The following is a 20,823-nucleotide window of genomic DNA, read 5'->3' as shown; positions in this document are numbered from 1 at the left end:
CGTGCGATCACGATATTTCACGTCGGACGTCCACGAAGCCCAGTCCGCTCTCATGGCACAAACACTCCTGGAACGCCAGCGAATAGAAGTAGCACAAACGGGTGCGTGTTCGGCGTTCGAGCATCCAATGTCCGCGCACGAACCTGCAATCGTGTGTGGCGCGCCCTGGCTCTGGTCCACCGATTCCATAGGTGGCACCATAGCGAAAGGTCCACTTAATTTCGCCGACGGGAAACAACGAAAAATGTGCCGCGAACTCTAGCGATCACTGTTCGACAGCATTAAGCAGAACGATTCCACGCGCTCGTACGCATGCTGGTCGCGGGGAGAACATGAAGGTGATGATGACGATGTTATCAAATTCGACAAAAAAAAAAAAAAGCGGAGCAGGAAAAGTTAAAATTGGCTGCACATACGTGGGTATTGTAGCATGAAATGCTTTATTAGGGCCAGTCAGTACTTACGGTGTTTTTGGCTGACGGCACGCGTCGCATATTCATCATAAAACTACGGCCATGTCCAAGCAGTTTTCACGATGTGCAAATGTGAGAGCATTACTTTTAGCTGATTATGTCGATGAGCTTTGTGTAGCGACCGGATCTTGCTGAGTTTAATTCACCTTTAACTAAACTAAATTAAACGTTATCCACCTTTAATCCAACGTATACGTAATCGGATCTAATTCACCGCCAATAAACATACATCCAATGCAATCTATTCTTATCGAACTTAATCCACTCCTAATCCACCCTTAATCAAACTAAATTTATTGTAATTCATCATCACGCTTTTCCCACCTTAATCTACCGTAAGCTACCTTTACTCTAATCGCTCCACTTTTATTCAAGCTTAACTCATTTTAATCAAACTAAGTTCACTCTTCATCCAACCCTGGCCCGTATTATTCACCCTTAATCGAACAATCCAAAGTATATCGCTCATACATCGCGAGCCACGTTTCTGCCATAGCTTTATAATCGCATCCGGGATTTTGCACAACGATCAATATAACAAAGTTTGAAGCGATAGCTTCACTACGCGAGGTAAAGCCAAGGTCACGTGAGCTTCCGATGACCTTCAATCAGCGTCGAGAGTAAGCAGTGGGCGGTACCGTTAAGAGGTAAGAATATCGGCAGTTGAAGATTCCTCAAAAGTAGCTCCAGATTTTTTATTGCTGCAATAATAACAGTTACAATGTAGGTATTGCTATAACTATAGTCATAAGTTTATAGTAAGTATAGTTATAAGTATATAAGTATACAGTTATAAGTAGTATAGGTATTAACATGTGTAAGACACGCTAGGTTTCATTCTGACGGAAACTGATTATCGAATGTTCGATTCTGGGTCTCAATTCAGATGGTTCCTGCTTAAAATACTGCACTTCCAGTCTTTCCCACACATCATACACTTAACAGCTTTCCGCTTCAATAACGTAATATTTATAGTTTGCATTAGGTTGCCAAGGCGTTTTAATGAAAGGATTATCCGTTTTCTGTTGGCACTGAAGTCATTCAATGCTCTCCTGTAATTTGTTTTGCCTTTCTCCCCTCCTTGCGGAAAGCGTTTGAGAACTGTTCCCCTGTGGCTTTATTCTTTACCAGACCTGTCCCCTTTCAATAAAGGCGCGTCTACATCAAACCTGCTTCAGGTGCTGACTCATCATCCACCCGCATTGTAGTTTTGCCTGCTGCTGCCGTTTTGTTCTTTTTCAAGCCACGGGATCACCGGTTCCAGACTCAAAAATACATACCGAAGGAACATTTCTCCCTCCTTGCACTTCTTCTTGCTCCCCCACCCCCTCCCTAGCTTTTTTTCTTCCGAAGCAAAGGCGTATTTACTCCAAAGGGGTAATCGCGCTGGCCAGACGAAGATAAGTCCACTTGTCGATACATTAGCTCGGCTTGTGAATTGAGGCTCCCCCCCCCCCCCCCCCCCCTCTATCTTTGTTCAGTACTCTGTCATATTGTTCATATCAGTGCTGGAGACATGGCTATGCCAAGCGAGTTTAGGTTTTCTGTTTTCTTTGTTTTAAAATAGTTGCACTCTGTGTTCACACAAAAAATTTCGTGTGCTGGAGAGAGGAGGTTGAAGAGTGCTGTGCCATTGTCACTTGAAAATGTTCAAAAATGCCCAGGAGTTGCCGTTTATTGCTTGCAGAAATCTTGTGGAACATTTATGTCTTTTAATGTCACAGAAATAAAGGAGGCAAGGCAAGTAAAATGGTGAGGATTCGGTCATGCCCTTTTGTGGTCTCCAAAAGCTCTCACAGCTGCATAAGCTCTATGGCAGTTTTGGGGCAGTTCATTAAAACGTTCATTCACGTGTAGGAAGCGTTACCTTCTGTGTCCCGCCTACGCTGCTCTTGTCGCTGCTCCGATACCTTGGGGTGTCTCGATACCAGTTTGCGTGGAGGCGAAATGCTTTGCTCAAGCCCACACACGGGACAACGAGTCACTTGACCGCTGAATGACATGTGCAAGTTAGTTACTGCTCTGCGCGCGCATCCTGAACGAGGGCTTTCGAAAGGTGCGCGAGGTGGCCAGAAGTAGACAGGCCAAAGAACCGAGGATTATACTGGCTTCTTAAAACAAATTTATAAAATAAATGTAACTATTACTAACAGACAGCTATAAATCTCGTTGTGCATTATGCGCTTAAAAGGCAAAAGTGAGGAATTTGACCATGACAACTTAGTGCCATGGTCAAATAACATGAGTCAGCTGCATTCTGTTGTCCAACAGCACTGCTATAACAATGCCTCAAAGGCCATTTTATACATCAAAAACATAATTTAAATATTTATGGTATTTATGTTAGGACTAGCTGAAACATCTACTGTCCGCCTACATTACAGCCTTACTTAAGCCATTATTTATTTATTTACAATACCTTAAAGGCCCCCAGGGAGGCATTGTGTAAGGGGGGCACAGAAGAAATATACATACTTATAATAGTGTCTAAAAAGGCAGCAAAACCCGCAGCAATGAACAGTGTAAATACAAAAATATATTAACCAATCATTGCAAATATAACAACCACGCAAAAGAAAAACCTAATATGAACAAAATAATTAAACAAGAAAACAGACATAAAAAGTAGCCTGGCAGAACAACACATGCATATCGTTCAGATGGGGAAATAGAAAATTGTAACAACGTAGCAACCACATGTGATAAGACAGGGAAAAATAAAGTGAAACAAAGTCATGACTTCCTGACACAGATGGGAACGTCCTAAGTACAATTGTCGATAAAATGTTTGAATAGATCATCATGGGAACTTTCACGATTGCGCTGAGAGGCGATGTGGTTTGGAAGGTCATTCCACAGGCCTATAACACGTGGGAGCGCCGAAAAGTTAAAGGCATGAGTACTGCCATAAATGCGTGTAAAACTGTAGTTAGTGTGGGATCCGGTTGACGAATAAGAGGGTCGTTGCAGGTGCGATAACGGTAAATCAGTGCCATGGAATTATTTGTTAAATATAGATAGAAGGGAAATATCTAGACGAAGTCTTAACGGAGGGAGCGAAAGTTCCAGCTTTATTTGTGTTACGCCTGAATGATAACTATAATTTCGTGTAATGAAACGACTGGCCCTGTTTTGGATTGATTATATTATATCGACTAAGTATTTCTGATGGGGAGACCAAATGGAAGAGGCGTATTCTAGTTGAGATCTAACAAATGCTAAATAGGCTTGTTTACGCACATTAGAAGGAGCGCTATGTAAGTTGCGGGGCAGGAAGCCTAATGACCGGGAAGCATTAGCTGAAATGGTAAATATGTGAATCGCCCACAAGAGATTTGGTGTTATGTGAACGCCTAAGTATCTATACTCATTTTTCCGCGCCAATATGTTGGTACTAATGGTGTAAGGAAAGTGAGAAGCAGCTGGCTTTCGAGTAAAAGAGATTATGTTACACTTGGAGATATTCAAGGTCATTAGCCATGTGTTACACCAGTTGTTAATGATATCCAAGTCACATTGAAGTGCACTGTGGTCACCAGTACTTTTTATTACTCGATATATATTGCAGTCATCAGCAAATATTCGCATTTTAGATGAAACGTTGTTCGGTAAGTCGTTAATATAAATTAAGAAGAGTAACGGATCAAGAACACTTCCTTGCGGTACACCCGACGTAACATCAGAGAGAGGAGAGCAGTAATTATTAACAACTGTAAATTGCTGGCGATTAGAAAGGAAGTTGCGAATTCATGACAAAGTTAGAGAGTTTAAGCTTAGAGCAGAAAGCTTCGATATTAGACGACAGTGTGCTACGCGATCAAATGCTTTTGAGAAGTCAAGAAAGGCGCAGTCAGTTTGTAAGTTGCAGTTAATATTGGAATGAAGATCAGTAGTGAATTCGAAAAGCTGTGACTCGCAGGAAAAGTGCTCAAGCATCTTGCAGCAGATGCATGTTAGCGAAATGGGGCGGTAGTTTTCGCGGGAAAGTTTAATGCCACTTTTGTAAACCGGTACCACTTTTGCTATTTTTCAATCGTCAGGGAGCATGCCCGTTAATAATGATTGCCGAAATATATGAATTAATAGAGTACTAGACACGGAAATAGTATTTTTTAGTATTTTGGAATTGATCTCATCAATGCCACTTGAAGAGAATACCTTAAGGCTAGTGATCAAACGGACTATGCCATCTAATGTAATGTCAATCGGAGCCATATACGGGTAGTCAAAATCAGATACGTGGGAAACATTACAACTGTCTTCTGTAGTGAACACCGATGTAAAAAAATAGTTAAATGCTTTTGGACAGTCAACATCAGAGTAAGGAATGTTATTAATGTCGCGCATTGAAATGTCTTTATTCATGCTACGCTGACCTATTATCTTCCAGAATTTTCTCGGATTATCCTTTAGCAGAGAAGGAATGTCTTGTGAAAAATGTTTTTCTTTAGCGTCACAAAAAACAGAGCAATGTGTTTTCAGGTAGTTTTTATACTTACTCCAAGCAATCGCAGAATTTACGCGTTTTGAATTTTTGTACAGCCGTTTTTTTTTATTATTCCTTATTCGATTATGATTTTTTGTAAACCAAGGGCTTGATTTATCATTTGTTATAGTGACTAGGGGAACATGGTTTTGCACCAAGCTTACCAGCTTGTCTCTAAATAGCACTCAGTTGTCATTGAAAGACCGATCAGAGAAACCAGGGAGCAGTAACTTATCTGAAAATTCCTGAAGCTCTGTGTTGAAAGCATTGTAATCAGCTCCATTGTAATCACGAACTTGCTTTCGCGTAGTGCCACAAAATGGTAGCGGAATGTTAATTGTCACCTGTAGCAAATTTTGGTCACTGAATCCATCTAAAAAATTTATGTTACTAATTGTTTTAGGTGCTGTTGTAAAGATGAGGTCCAATATATTGAAACCACGGGTGGGCTTGCTAACTATTTGAAATAGGTTAAAATCTAAAGTCACGTTTATAAAATTTGTTGAGGCATTACAAGGGGGTGATAGCTTTATCCAGTCGATCTGCGGAAAGTTAAAATCCCCAAACAGGTAAGTGATATCGGCCTGGAAGAGTTCAAGCGCCCTCGTCATGCTTTCACGAAGTTTATTTGGAAAACAACTGTCGGAATCTGATGTGCGGTAGCAGTTACGTATTAAACGTTTGGAAGACGAAATCATGCAAGCTGTCCAGATTATTTCTAAATCGGATTCAGTGTCAATGACGAATGATGTAAAAGTTTTTCTTATTCCTAGGAGGACGCCTCCCCCGCGCCTTTGAGTTCGATCACGCCTATATATATATTGAATAAAGTGGAGCCCGATAGCGCTTCATGACAACTGATATCGGGGTGGAGCCATGTTTCGGTGAATACGATAATGTCAGAATCGCTATATTCAAGAACAGATGTGACAAGAGTGCGCTTCGATAGAATACTTCGTATGTTAGCAAGTGAAATAGACAAAAATGTGGAGACGACAGCTGGTTTAGGCTTGTGATGGTTGGGAAAATCTGATCTTGATAGTGGCTACTGTTCCAAAGGGATGACAGCGTTAGAAGTGATGTAGATGTACGTTCGTGAATCCATGCGCAGCTTGTCTACCGACAGCTTGAATTTCTTATCATGCATTTTCGCGAATTCAATCAGCTTTGACCTGACCCTCCGCGTTGCAAGTGAAAAATCCTCACGAATGGCAAACGTCGTTCCTTTCCATTTATAACCACAAGACAGAATGCAGTCCTTGTCTTTAAAATACGTAAACTTTGCTATTATTATAGGTCGTTGCTTTTCAGACTGATATTTTCCTATGTGAACTCTTTCGAATTGTTGCCCAGTTGTGGCGATACCTAGTTTGTCCCAGCAGAGGTTAACTAAGCTTTGTCCACACGTTGCCCAGTCCTCTTTTGAGTCGTCTTCCACCCCAAGGAAAGCAGATTGCAAAGTCGCATCCTATCTTCAGTATTGTCACATCGTGATGAAATGGCTGTCAACTGGTCTGTGACAACAACCGCATCAGCAGCGTTTGTCCCATCGTCCGTAGTAGTGTGCGAGGCAAGAGTTGCTTCCAAAGCCGCCACTTTAGTACTCAGTAGTTGCACTTCATTTTCTGCTGCTACTTGTTTTTCTTTGATGATTTTGAGTTCATCCAATAGTGAACCATATCTTTCCTCAAGTTTACTGATAGTTTCAAGAGCCTCAGCAAGTGCTTCAGCTTTATTCATTGGACCAGGGTTTGTTTCCACGTCACCCGCGAGCATGAGCAGAATTTCACACAAAGCAAAGTAAAAACCAGACAAAGACGCTAACACTCGTTTCAACATATCATTCATCTCTAGTGGGCACGACACCGCAAAAAGACAGTAATTACTGCTCTTAACACAAGTCGCGTTATTCAGATGACTAACCTGTAACATCAACCAGCGTGAGTAAGACATCCTTTGCGCGGCGTCGTGCCCGAAGTGGCCGAGTAGTGGGTGGCTTTTAAGCTGCGCTCCAGCCGCTTCGAATTCTGATGCAGTTCCGGGTTGCCAGACCAAAAAACAAGTTTCTTCCAAAGTTGGTGTCTGGCGAGTCGTGGTCGACAAAGTAGGACGCAGGTAGGTAGGCGGCAGCAGGTCGGTTCCTAGAAGCCACCCACCACGACTAGTTACTAGTTGGCTGCGTCGGACGATTTCCCTCTAATGAATAGACTTCTCAGTTTCACAGCATAGTCAAGGTCCGCTGTTCTTTTTACCCGTCTCCAACTGACAGCTGAGGTTCGGAGACATCATAGAGCACCTCAGCAGGTTGTGCGCAGTGGCTCAGCCAGGACCTGTCAAATCTGATTTTGTGGCCGGCCATAAGCAGCTCGATGGAACTGCTGGGCCTGCCACCGCTTTATGGTTGTGCTTCACAGACAAACATCTACGAAGCAAAGAACGCATTAATACATATTTACTGAGGTGGAGGAACAGGGTGGTTGGAGCTGGTGGAATCATCAGTAAAAGGCCCCTTCGAGATTGTCAGACACCATGGAGATGGCGATGAGGGCCTCTTAAGTTTCCAAGGTGGCGCTGGGCAGCTGCATCTGTCACTACTACAGGGCCGCATTGGACAGAGGGAGAGACAGAGAGTAGAACTTTGTATTTCCACCAGCGGATAAAGGAACTCCGGCCCTACGCCGCTTGGGACGGATGGCGAGGGGCCCCGCCTCAGGCGCGGGCCGGCGGACGTTGTTGGCCGGCGGCGTCCCAAGCCAACTGGATGGCGGCTAGCTGGAGTCCAGGGTCCGAGCAGCGCAGTGGTGTGGTTTACGCGTGCATGCCAGTGTCATATGAAGGTAGGGGTGCCGTCGCTCTATGTGCACCCATACATATACAGTGCTGAGCAAAGATGTTGGTGATGGTGGTGTGGAAGTCTGGATTGTGTGATGCATGTACGCACCAGACAATAAAATTTGTGATGATGGGTAAATGCATCGATTGAGTTGTAGGGTTTCAAAACGATTACAGTGGTGGGTCGAAGGGGTACATACCTTGGTTCTGAGCCTCCACTTGGCTATTGTGATCACTCGCTGGGTGTCAGCCTTGACGTTGTGTTCAAAACTTTCGTTACTGGAGTCAAAGGTGATAAAATAATCTTAACGGATGGTAGCGCCCAAAATGCAGAGAGCAAGTCTGGAAACAGCCGCTAAGGAAGGCTCGACAACAGCATCCGAGTCGGCGATAATATAGCAGCTGTGAGTTTCTTTATCCTTTGCTTCGGTGCGATGGCAATAGCCACCCTCGCCACTAGGTCAGAAGCTTAAATAGTGCAGCACGGCAGGGGGCAAGGAGTGTTCGGCCATTGGGAAAACGCGTTTTGGGGAGACAGGGAAGGGGGCTGCGTTTACATGTACCATCGCAATATGTACACAGTATTCTTCTGATGAAGCGAACGCAGGTCTGACGTCGGGTAGCCTGCCGTTTGTGCTACATTGACGTCAGAAAGAGATCAAGGTCGAGATGCGAGTGCACTCTCCTGTGAGGGCGGGAGTGAACGAAGCTTCAGGCGCGCCATGAAGAATGGATCTTGAAATAACGGAACGTAGCTGGCGGCTAGAGGCAGACCAAATGACTGAACGTTTCTTGCTTAATGTTATCAATTTTATAGCGAAACCGCACAGATTATGATACGCAAGATTGAGACACGTGTACACTGTGCTGCTCATGCTATACATCAACACGTGTACTTGATAACACTAGAGATCTCCCTGCGATAGTAGTGAGAAGGCGAGCACGTTTAGAGGTGAGGTTAGCCTACTGAGTCTCTTCATAATTGTTGTGGATGCAAGGGCGAGATGTGCAGTAGATGCACAAAGAGAGGCCCAGAATAGTCGTGTGAAAGGTGTATGGAACATTTGCCCCGTTTAGGACTGCGTGAGCGAGGTGGAGATAGTGGAGGTTATATTGAATGCGGCTTACAGCAAGGTCTATGACCAGGCAGAAAGAAGGTAGTCTCCTGACGCATGTCCTTTCGCTGACCAGTGATACGTCGAATTATACTGGGGATGTGAGCGAATTGGTTTGCACTGCAGTATTGGCTGGAGTAAGGCGCTCATCTTGGAGCCAAATGCCAAAGACGTGACATACTGGGCGTTCCGAAATAGGACGACAATGAATATGTAGACTGCGTCCGGGTGATGGGCCGTTGCGACCATGGGTGTGGATGAGTTCCAATTTCTCTGGGGGAACTTTATGCCAGTAGAGATGACAAAAGCCTTGATTGTATGTATGACGCATTGTTGATTGGCCTCTGAGGAGCCATAGTGGCGTTGATGTGAAGGGGGCGGGTACTAACATCTGCTACCACCCTTTTAATGAGGGCGCAGCCTGTGGACACAAGAGCTCTCACTGCATATGTGTGCTTTGTGTGATCTACTCTGGTTACGCCTCTAGCTTACAATGTTCTGGAAAAACAAGGAAACAAAAAGGACATGCTAGAAGCGTTAATTTTCATCTTGCTTTAGATGCAGCCCAGATGAGCAAATATAAAAAAAAGGCATGTGCTGCATAAATTACTTCAAGCAATGTCATATTCATGCATTTCGCTCGATATGCAACTGTTTGGAAATTTGTGTGAAGCTGTTTCAGCTACAGTTCCATAGACGGGACAGAGAAAATAAGGCATAAGAGGGTATTTTTATCATGTCGCTGAGCACTTTATACGAATTGCCACCTCTGACCCATGACCACCCCTTTCACACCTGTTTCTTGTCAGCATCTGTCACTCAACGCAGTTGCAGCCTATTTTCCGCATTGTTCGAAGCTACTGGCCGATGTGAAATTGTTGTTCATGTAGTCCACAAGCTGCCTGATAAACTTCAGTCTCTTGTAGGCACCCTTGCCACATTTGTTGCTGGGGTCATCCATTTCGACGTCGAAAACCGCAATGCCGTACTTGAATGCTGTGCGGTCTTTCTTTCCTTTGCAGAACTGAACGGTACAAGAAAGTAAAAAGAGGATGCACAGTTATAAAATGAGAACTCTACTCAGCTGATGTTGTCGCTGTTCAGACTTTATACGGTTCTATAAGTGGTTTTAGCGGTAGTCGTGTCATCGGTGGATCGAGTTGTGTTCGGTGACCGTAAAGTTAAGTGTGTCACTGACTTTCTGTTTGAGGAATCTTATGCAAGTGCAGAACACCACTAATCGATTCTATAATCTCTTCATTGATGTCGTTTTGATGTTATCGAAAAAGGCAATCGCTTTTGCGAGAAAAGTCCTAAATGGCCTAGTTGAAATCTCCCTAAACTTGGAAGCAGACCAATAAAGAATCTAAGTCATGTTGTCACTGAAGACATTTACGCATAACTGCAGCCTAATGTTGCAGCGAAGACACTTTGAGACGGATATTTTTCCGCCGACGTCCCAGCCTTCAACGAAGTCAAGCATGGAGGCATGATAATTGATGGTGTTCTCTGTGGCAATGGCGTCTCAGACCAGAAAAATAAAACAATTGCATGAACCTGACGCCACATAGGCAGGGGACTTTATTAAGGGGATGTCATTAGCGTGAATAGAGATTGTGAGCATGAAATGAGAATCTCAATTGTTGCGGATGCTCGTCATTGAAAGGTTTTGGATGAAAGTTCCCTTTGTTCCACGTGTTTTTCATATGACCAACACTGAAACATTTAAGCAAGAAGTACGGTCTATTCTAAATTATGACTGCAGCACATGTGGAAATATTGAAATGCGTGCGGATTCTGTATCAGTCATTAACATCATATGATAGTCGCACGGACGCAATCCAGAAATGATATATGACAACTATACAAAAATGTAGGGAAAGTTTCCTTAGCTCAGCATATTTTCGAAATAATGTGTACTCCGCACTTGAGTAATTATGTCTATACGCTACCAATGAAAGAGCTGTTTCGTAAAGCTTTCCTTCTGAACAGGAAAATTAACATCCTTTCATCTGCATAGCCAAGCTTATTTTGAGTTTCCCGCATGCGTTGTCTGGTAATCTCGGATTCTGTAGGATCACATAACTTATATGAAAGGAAAATATGCGGAACGATTAGACGTCTCGTACGGAAGGTTAAACAAACAGTCTGTAGCATTTATTGTGGCCCTCAAAAAGAATATCGTCAGAGGAGAAGAACCTCCGCTTACCTTCATTCCAAGTGAGCGGTCGTCGTCGAAGGTGATGAACCTCTGCTCCTTCCGGCTGAAGTAGAATGGCGCGATGGGGTGCTTCTCTGAGAAACCGAACTCGTAGTCCTTGTTCTGGCAGTACTGAGCCGCGAGAATTATTCACAGTCAGGAGGAATTCAGGTTGGCCTGTAGCGATTGATTATCAGACCACGCTCAAACTGCTAGATTACTTTAAGCAAATAAAATGAATACATCATCTCTACTTGTTATTTGAGGTATACTTCTATGGCAGTCATTACTTTCACACTCTCTTTCTGTCAGTCTGTATACCGCAGCGCTATTCCCTTGCAGACAACAATAATTGGTTACATAATCGTTTTCTCATAACCATCAACGCCAAAAGTTTCAGTGCAGTTACTGAGAGTAAAGAAGTGCTGAAGAACTCTTATTAGCTCAAACGAAAAAACACAAAACACTTATAGGTCACTGCAGACACTGCATTGAGAAATTGCGAAAGCATTAGCGTTGCCACTGTTTTGTAATTGTTACTTTTTAATGAGTTTATATTCATTTTCTTTCACTTTTATTTTTGTTATTATATTTATTTTCTTTCTTATTTCTTCTTTTCCTATATATTTTCATTCTTTTTATTCATGACAATAATTATCACAATCAATATAATTATTTTTCCATACCATCATCTTCAATTACCGTTAATTTTTTACATAACCTATTTAGCATTAGTAACTGCCGTACGCGAAATGCAAGGCGCAGTATCTATGGCACTTTCTCTGTGGACACTTCTACTACAACGCACGCACTAAGGTTCGCAAACACAATCATGGCTTTACTTTATGCGGCCACGGTTTTGCCTCACGAACACAGCCAACTAATATTCTAGCATTACAAAAATGAACCTTCAGTTAGATGCTGTAGGTAATCAGGAGACCTTCTCCGTGATAAAATCGGTGGCTGGGTCGATGGTCTGGCATTGAACAGCCAGCTGAGAAGAGCGGTCTCCCAGTGTTCAAAAATACTGAGTTAAGTTCCCCTTTAGGCAGATTTTACATTCTTTTCTGTTCCTTTTCATCCCTGCAATCCTCTGACTGCAAAGCAACGCAGCCAGGCTTGCTAAAGCGTACATTATGACTGCTGAAAAAATGTTGGCGACATTTACTTTTTATAGAAATGCGTTTTTTTTTTGTGCCTGCGGAAACACACACAAGAAAAAACTTTTTTTTTTTTTTCGCAGGCGTCGAAGTTTCCGTACAGGACTTGTGTACCTTTGACGCGACAATAATTTTCAATAAATACCGTATTCTATTAACCAGCCCCCCCCCCCCCCCCCCTCCGCATCTGGCTTGTAATACTGCAATCATTCACGCTGTTGGCAATGTAATAATTTACCATACAGAAAATGATACCTATTAACTAGCCTTCCTTGTGAACATTTCGAAATTCTAGGCGAATTTATTAGCTGTTATAGGGTCCTACGCCTCTTCCTCCTCCCGCTCCCTGTACTGCAATGATTGATGCTGTGGTTTATGTGAAAAATATGATTGGTCCCCTCTAGAAGCTTCCTTGACACTTTTTTTTAAACTAATCTGCGTGAAGGATTGATTGCAAAATCGATAACTTACGTCAGCAATACTGACGATCAAGGACTCATTGCTATCCTGCATCTCGGCGAGGTAGGCATTCTTCTCATCCGGTATGTAGCGCCTGGCAGCCATGCTTGCCGTCAGGTACATGACCGTGCCGTTCAGGTCTTCCTTTGAGAGTACGTCCAGGGCTTGGTGTCCACTCGCCTACGCAAGAGAACCGCAAACACTTCACTATCAAAAAAGCCACAGCGATGGTCAAAAGAAAGAGGCGCACTCTTCTTATGATTTCCATCAGTATGATGCATGGCGGAGGTCGACGGAAGGCCTAACTCAAAGAACCCCAGTTACTCTGGGTTTCCCCTTGGCTTTGATGGGCTATGTATGAAGCGTTTAATGGATCTACACAGCAAGACGCAACGTTAATGCGATTCGGGAACGTCGGTAGTTCTATAGTGAACAGTGAACAGCGCAAATGCGACAAGATTACGGGAAACAGTGGTAAGCTCTGTTGTGTCATTCCCTTGTATCCTGAGTCGTGTCGGTTTTACGCTCCTCGCTATGAAAACAAAAAGAAGGAAAAAAAAAAGCTCAGAATACGCCTCAATGAATAAGATTGAAGTGAGCGTGGAAGAGCGTGTTAAACTTGCAGCACACATGGACAAGCGCCTGGAGCCCAGATTACAAGCGAGGGCACAGGATATTCGGTTGGCCTCTACTCTTATGCGCTGTTTTTGCGCATGTGAAGATGTCTCAAATCTCGACTCACTTACTGCTGTGCCTTTTAGTAATGCCTGACGTCGAGTGAGGGCAGTCATGCAAAGATATCGTTTAACGAAGCTGCACGTGGGTTACTCACAAGCCGCAAATTATCAGTGGAAAGCAAACGGTCGTAATGTTTGTCCCAGCTCTTCTTTGGAGCAACGTTACGAGCTTAATGGACGTTTGGCCATGCAGCAGGTCTTATGCCATGCACTTATTTTCTTTATTTGTTGCTAGCTTTCTGTTTTCGGTGCACTTACAGCTCAACGCATGGTTAGGTTTGGTTTGTGTGGTTTAACGTCCAAAAGCAACTCAGACTATGGAGACGCCGTAGTGGAGGACTCCGGAAATTTAGACCACCTGGGGTTCTTTAACGTGCACTGACATCGCACAGCACATGGGCGCCTTACTCGAAAAGGCCGCGAAGGCCGGGATTCGATCCTGCAATCTTGGGAACAGTAGTCGAGCGCTGTAACCACTGCGCCACCCCGGCGGGGTGCACAGCGCATGGAGACACGGGCTTATACCAACGCTAGAAGTCCTTGCACACCTTGCTCCCAGCTCTCGTCTTCGTCACAAAAAGCGAAAAAAAAAACAAAACAAACAACGACAATATATATGGAACTGTTCTTTGCACTTGTACGTTGGGCGTACCGCTCTCTAGAAAGGCGTTCAATTTGCATCGTTACACGGATATGCGTGTGGAAAGCAGGTTTGATGCTTGTGGTGACTTGTATATGAAACTATTTTCCAGATATTTATCCCTAGTTTAGTCATCATATAAAGTTGCAAGGCCCCCTGGGGCCGTACTACAGCGCGTGATAATGCAGGGCTCGAGGAGACGCAAGAACAGTCAGGAAGTTGTGCTGTTTGAAAGTGCGGGCGAAATAAAACGTGCTCTGTACATCGCAAAATAAAAATAAACTTAAGGCTGTGATCAAGAAGCAGCAAGATACCTGTCTTTGCAGATGTGAGCTTTCAATGGAAACATTACCTCTTTCACAACGTGTGGGTTAAGGACCCATTATCAAGTAGTTCACACCAGATAAGCGAAGCATAAGGCCAGCAGAAAGCGTGCACTAATTGTTTCTCTGGTCGGTACAAAGCGACACTAGAGGTCGAACCCCAGATATTCCGAATGCCAGTCAAGTATTTAAACCATCTTGCCGCAGCTGTTTACTCGAAGAAAATTTTCCCAACAATCACCATAGAAAAGTTTAGTGCCAGGTCAAGGGTAACGGCTTGATAACCGGCAGTACGAGGAATCGAACCTAGCGAATGCCAGGCAGAAGTTCTACCGCAAGGCCACCTTATTTGCACAACGTGAGGTGAAAAATTCATTTCATAAGCATTTCACACCAACGAAGCAAAGCACCAGGTCACGGAAAAGCTTGTACCCATCGGAAAACCCGGTGGCTACACCCTGGCCCGGGGAACCAAACTCTGAACCGTAAGAAGCACATTTTTATCCTCTGGAGCCCATCAAGCATCGCAATTCTTATAGAACTCTTACGCTTTGTGAGGTAGTCCTTCCATCATGCACCATTCCCTTTCTTTGCAACTTGACGGCTCGCATCCTAAGACCTCTTGTGCCTGGTGATTTTTTCTTGTGTTGTTTTCGATTCCCGGCTTGGCTTCACTCATTCTGGCATCCGTGCCACGCATCACATTATCACACGGAGTATCTTCTGGCACGGCATTACCAAAAGCATACGCGCTTGAGCCTGACCTGGAGCTTTTAGCTTGCCAGAAGTTCACAGGAATACCCCTTCTCCTTATGCCTTCCTCATGCTACCTGTGGAGCGTTTTGACAAGGCCCATATAGACAGTGTGGGACCGTGACCTCTATCACACTAAGTAAACATCTGCTTGCTGACGTGCATTGAAAGGCTTCCTTGGTGGCCCAAAACATTTCCACCACTAAAGCCAAGAGGGATACTACCGCGAAAGTCTGAGTTTTGGGGAAGTGTCACTTTTTTATGTTCCTTATACCATCACTACCGATCAAAGGCATCAGTTTCTAGGGAACCTCGCGGTTCGGCTTGAAAATGCACGAATTATGGCCACTACCTATGATCCTGTAGTAAATATAGTATGATGGACCATTTTCATCACATCGAACAAGCATCCATGAAGACACTGTCCCAAAGAGTTAGTTGGTCAATAACCCTGCTAGTTTCTTGTGTTTATGACTAGCTTGAAGCAGACTATCATTGCGTGCCTGTAAACCTAGTATTTGACTAGTCTCTGAGTTTTATGGGTGACATTTGTATTTTGAATCCCCCTCGCCGCGTCCTAGTCCTAGTGAGCATGCTGTGCTGCTGCGATGTATCCTGTGCAATCTTTGCGTCTCGATACCTTGCCTACCACACCTTTCTTCCCTTCTATATCCATCCTCTCTTAAGCACGGATACTCTAGGACACACACGTGTTCGTTCGTCTCAACTTAGTCTACAAGCCTTTTCAGCCACCGTACAACAGTCCTTACAGCGGAGTCAAGCGTGGTGAGAAGCACTATATGCTCGACGTTCATTACCGTCATTGCTGTCTTTGTTGATCTACTTCAAGCAGCCATCATTGATGAAACACTACAACCTTTCATTCCTGATCACACTCATGTGCCGCACGTCCACGTCGACATCATCTTTTCTAACCACCTGGCACCTGGCTCTTGTTTGCTCAGCAGATTAATGGGGGTCTATTTTAGTCGCCTTGACACCATAAGCAACGTAAGAATATTCTCACAGAGCTTTTTTCCTCGTTCCAACACATTCCACGGGGCCGGACAATAAAGGGCGTTGTACGCCCGCCGTTGTGGACGAGCATGGCGCTGATGAAAACCCTCAGGGTTAGGTCGCAATTACCTACAAATTCTTAGACTGGGCAGCCACCACCATTGCTTACTTTGTAAAGCACCATGTGCGTCATATACGACGGTGATAGCTCAAATCGCGATGCTGCACGTTTCGTTTCCTAATCACTCATATTTCGAGCATAAAAGGATTACACTGCTAATTTTTTAGTCACAACCACCATGAATGAGGAAAAGAGAAATAAACATTTCTATGTGCCATCCTTGATTTCTGAGTGATGACGAGCCCCTCATTTCTCTATCTCTGTGCGCCGTATGGCCTCAAGTTTTCGACCAATACTGTACGGGCTGCTAGAATATGGCCTGTAGTCTTGCATAAAGCGGCTGTCGCTGCTGTATCTCGAGGCGCTGCTTTCACATGGTCATACGTTCTGCCGTCTACTGCGGTATATGCGCTGTGTGAATGCGTTCAGTATGAGGCCGCCTGTCAACTAGACGGGTCGTTGTATTTATTTACTAGAACCTCAAGGGCCCCCAGATGGGACATTACATGAGGGGTATATTTGTATATCCTTTCGCAAGCTGTGCTTTGTTACGAACGGCGCTTCACTGGAGAAGTGCGCGTGCGATCTACCCAAATATATGCTTGTACGCACACGTTTAGATATGAGCTATGAAAAGTTATGACAACACTCACCAGACTGAATTTATACGAGCTGTCAGGCATGTCCAGGCTAATCCAGAATGTTGGTGGCAAGATCCGGCCTGAAGCCCAGTAACGGTCGTCGTTAATTTGGTGAGTCAAGATCACGAAGCCGTCCAGCCAGACTATCTTCCTGACGGACACGAAAAAGTTGCCAAGCGCTGTATACCATTGAATGAACTTTGGGCATACGGACTAAAACACGTTGTGCAATAATGTCTCAAGTGTCAGAGGTATAGCGCTAGCTCCGATCTCAAGCAGTATTTCTTTATGAACTACCTAGATCAAGATATACCAGACGCTCTCCTTAGGTCTCGACATCGAGCTACGAACAAGTGTGTTGTACAGAGTACCACTGTAGGTTGAAGTACAGGAGACAGCATCAGAGACATTCGGAACGTTTCGCGGCGTTTAAGGCGCGATACCTGAAACGTTTTTCGTTTGGGTATTGTGTATACGACAAAAGGGAAAAGCCGCTGATTGTGCGAGAAAGCTGCGTCTCAAAGAAAGCAGGCAGTTTATTTCCAGCCTCGATAAACTCTTATCTGATGAAAATAAGATGCGGCAGGTAGTGATAAGAATTCCCCGACTAGCAAAAATCGACTGCGTTTGATGTCGACGCAGCGGGTTTCTTTGAAGGCCACATGTACCGACGTCAGATTTGAAGCCTTTTCAACAGAATGTTCGCCAGAACTGTGTGTAAAGCAACTTAAAAAGCTACTACAGCGTAACTGGTTTAAACGTTCCCCTTTTGTTTCACACCAAAGTTTAGGTATTACGGTAATGTGTGTTCTTATATTCAAGCTCAATAATTCTCGGACTCTATGCCGAATGCAACTGTGCTAAGGCCTAACCGGCGACCTACTTTCATGCACATTTAACACCACACCTAAGCTAGGTAACACCTACTCATATAACTATTATCATAGCCATTAATTTGCAGGAAGAACGATAGCTCACCTAATGTTCAGTAAGTTGCGTTTCTTCCTTAAATCTGTTGAAAAGGTGTCACGATAGAAAACTTGGTGTGGCCGTGAACGTTTCCCCACTCGGTCTACTATTCTCTTCACTTCCTGAAAAATATGAATGAGTTTGAAAATACGATACTCTCTGTCATATGACTTCAGTGATATCATGCTAGACGCTAGCTAAAAACAGGATCAGAAATCGTAATTTATGAAGGACAGTACACAATCAAAACACTGGCTCCAGAAGGCTCCATACTCCCACCACAGGAGAAGAAAAACCACGTCAGCGCAATGCCTTCCAGTTTATATTTATACAACGTGTAAAGCCAAACATCGCCTGCACATTAGCCTGTAAGCACACTATCAGTCTTCTTCGGAACACGTAACAATTCCGTTTGAATTCTGAGCTTGATGCGTCGGTTTGATATGGTACGGTACGGTATGGTATGGTATGGTATGGTATGGTATGGTATGGTATGGTATGGTATGGTATGGTATGGTATGGTATGGTATGGTATATGGTATGGTATGGTATATGGTATGGTATATGGTATGGTATATGGTATGGTATATGGTATGGTATGGTATTGGTGTGGTATGGGCATGGTATGGGTATGGTATGGTATGGTATGGTATTGGTGTGGTATGGGCATGGTATGGGTATGGTATGGTATGGTATGGTATGGTATGGTATGGTATGGGTATGGTATCGTATGGTACGGTAAGGCACGATATGGCATATTATGGTATGGTATGGTATGGTATGGTATGGTATGGTATGGTATGGTATGGTATGGTATGGTATGGTATGGTATGGTATGGTATGGTATGGTATGGTATGGTGGAAGAAACAGCTCAAACGGACGGGACGAATAGAAAGGCGAGACAGACGCGTGAACTGACTAACAACCAAATGGTTTATTGCTACACAAGGAGCAATATAAAGCAGAGAGCCAAAGCGCATAAGAAAAATCAATAGCCACGCAATCATGGTCCTGAGATAAGCACAGCAACAATCAAAACCGTCCCCAATTAAGATAGGTTAGCTCTTGTGGGAATAGAACAACGGACGGTTGGCTTACACATGTGTCACCTAATTCGTGAATGTGAAGAGCCTCAGATATGAGGCGTGAGGTCAGATCTTTATATTTGGCGTTGATTGTGGTCTGGTTTAAAAACGCCTCACAGCCTTTGCAATCGGTAGAATGGATGACTATATTATTTTGGCGTCACTGGATTTCTATGTATTTGGCGTATTCGCGTAGTCTATCATTAACGCACCGTCCAGTTTCCCCGATGTAAAATCGGCCGCATGAAAGCGGGATCTTGTAAAAACACCACAACAACAGTTCACAAATTTCTGTCGGTGTTTCTTTTCACATGCCTTCTTTCTAATTTCTTGATTGAGTTTCTTGCACAACCCTCCTGACTTCCTTGCACAACCCTCTTAACTCATTCCTGGAGAAAAAGTTTCACGCCGGCTTTGCTGACAATATTTTTCAGGTTGTGCGAAACTTTATGCGCATATGGTATGCACGCCATGCTCATATTGTTTGAATCATCAATGATAGACTTGGTGCCTTAATAATAGATACGCGAACACGCCAAAGACATAGAAAACCAATCACACCGAAATAACATAGTCATCCATTCTACAGATTGCAAGGACTGTGAGGCGTTTTTAAACCAGACCACAATCATCGCCAAATATAAAGATCTCACCTCACGCCTGATATCTGAGGCTCTTCACATTCACGAATTAGGTGAAACATGTGTCAGCCAACCGTCCGTTGCTCTATTTCCACAAGAGCTAACCTATCTCAATCGGGGACGGTTCCGGTTGTTGCTGTGTTTATCCCAGGACCATGATTGTGTCGCTATTTACTTTTTTATACGCTTTGACTCTACGCTTTATATTGCTCCTTGTGTCCAATAAACTATTTGATTGTTAGTCAACTCATGTGTCTGTGTCGCCTTTCTGCTCGTCCGGTCCGTTTGAGTTGTTTCTTCCTTTCGTTCAACATGAATCAACCAGCCCGACAAAGCCCTCTTCTTGGATGGTATGGTATGGTATATAATATTGTATATTGTATGGTATGCTGTACTATGCTATGCCAGCGTCATGGTATGACATGTCATGGTATTGTAGGTATGAAACAAAATGGTACGGCACTGAGTGGTTTCGTATGGTATGGTATGGTATGGTATGGTATGGTATGGTATGGTATGGTATGGTATGGTATGGTATGGTATGGTATGGTATGGTATGGTATGGTTTGACACAGTGCCGTATGGTCATCATCATCAGCCTGATTATCCCTACTGCAGGGAGAAGGCCTCTCCCATATTTCTCCAATAAACCCGATTCTGTGCTAGCTGTATCCACCTGACCCCTGCGAATTTCATAACCTGATTCACCCACCTAACTTTCTGCTTCCCCCTGCTACACTTCCCTTCCATTTTAATCCAATTTGTTACCCTTCGCGACCATCGATTATCCTCTACTCGCACTGCATGCCCTGCCTATGCCCATTTCTCCTTCTTGGTTTCCACTAGAATGTCATTAACTCGAGTTATTTCTCTGGCCCACTCCGCATGCTTCCTATCTCTTAACGTTACACCTACCATTTTGTGTTCCATAGCTCCCTGCATTGTCCCCAGCTTAAGTAGTACCTTTTTCGTTAGCCTCCACGCTTCAGCCCCATAGGTGAGCGCAGGTAAGACGCCACTTTTGTATACTTTCCTCTTGAGCGATACCGTTAAGCTGCTAGTCATAATCTGCGAGTACTTGCCGGTTTGGTATATGGTACAATACGTTATCTTATGCTAGCATAGTATGGTATGGATGGTATGGTATGGTATGACATGCCTGGTATGTAA

This window comes from Amblyomma maculatum, chromosome 9 (assembly GCF_055883805.1).
Source record: "Amblyomma maculatum isolate TAMU_Amacu chromosome 9, ASM5588380v1, whole genome shotgun sequence".
NCBI classification, from domain to species: Eukaryota; Metazoa; Arthropoda; class Arachnida; order Ixodida; family Ixodidae; genus Amblyomma; species Amblyomma maculatum.
This window is presented reverse-complemented; position numbering follows the sequence as displayed.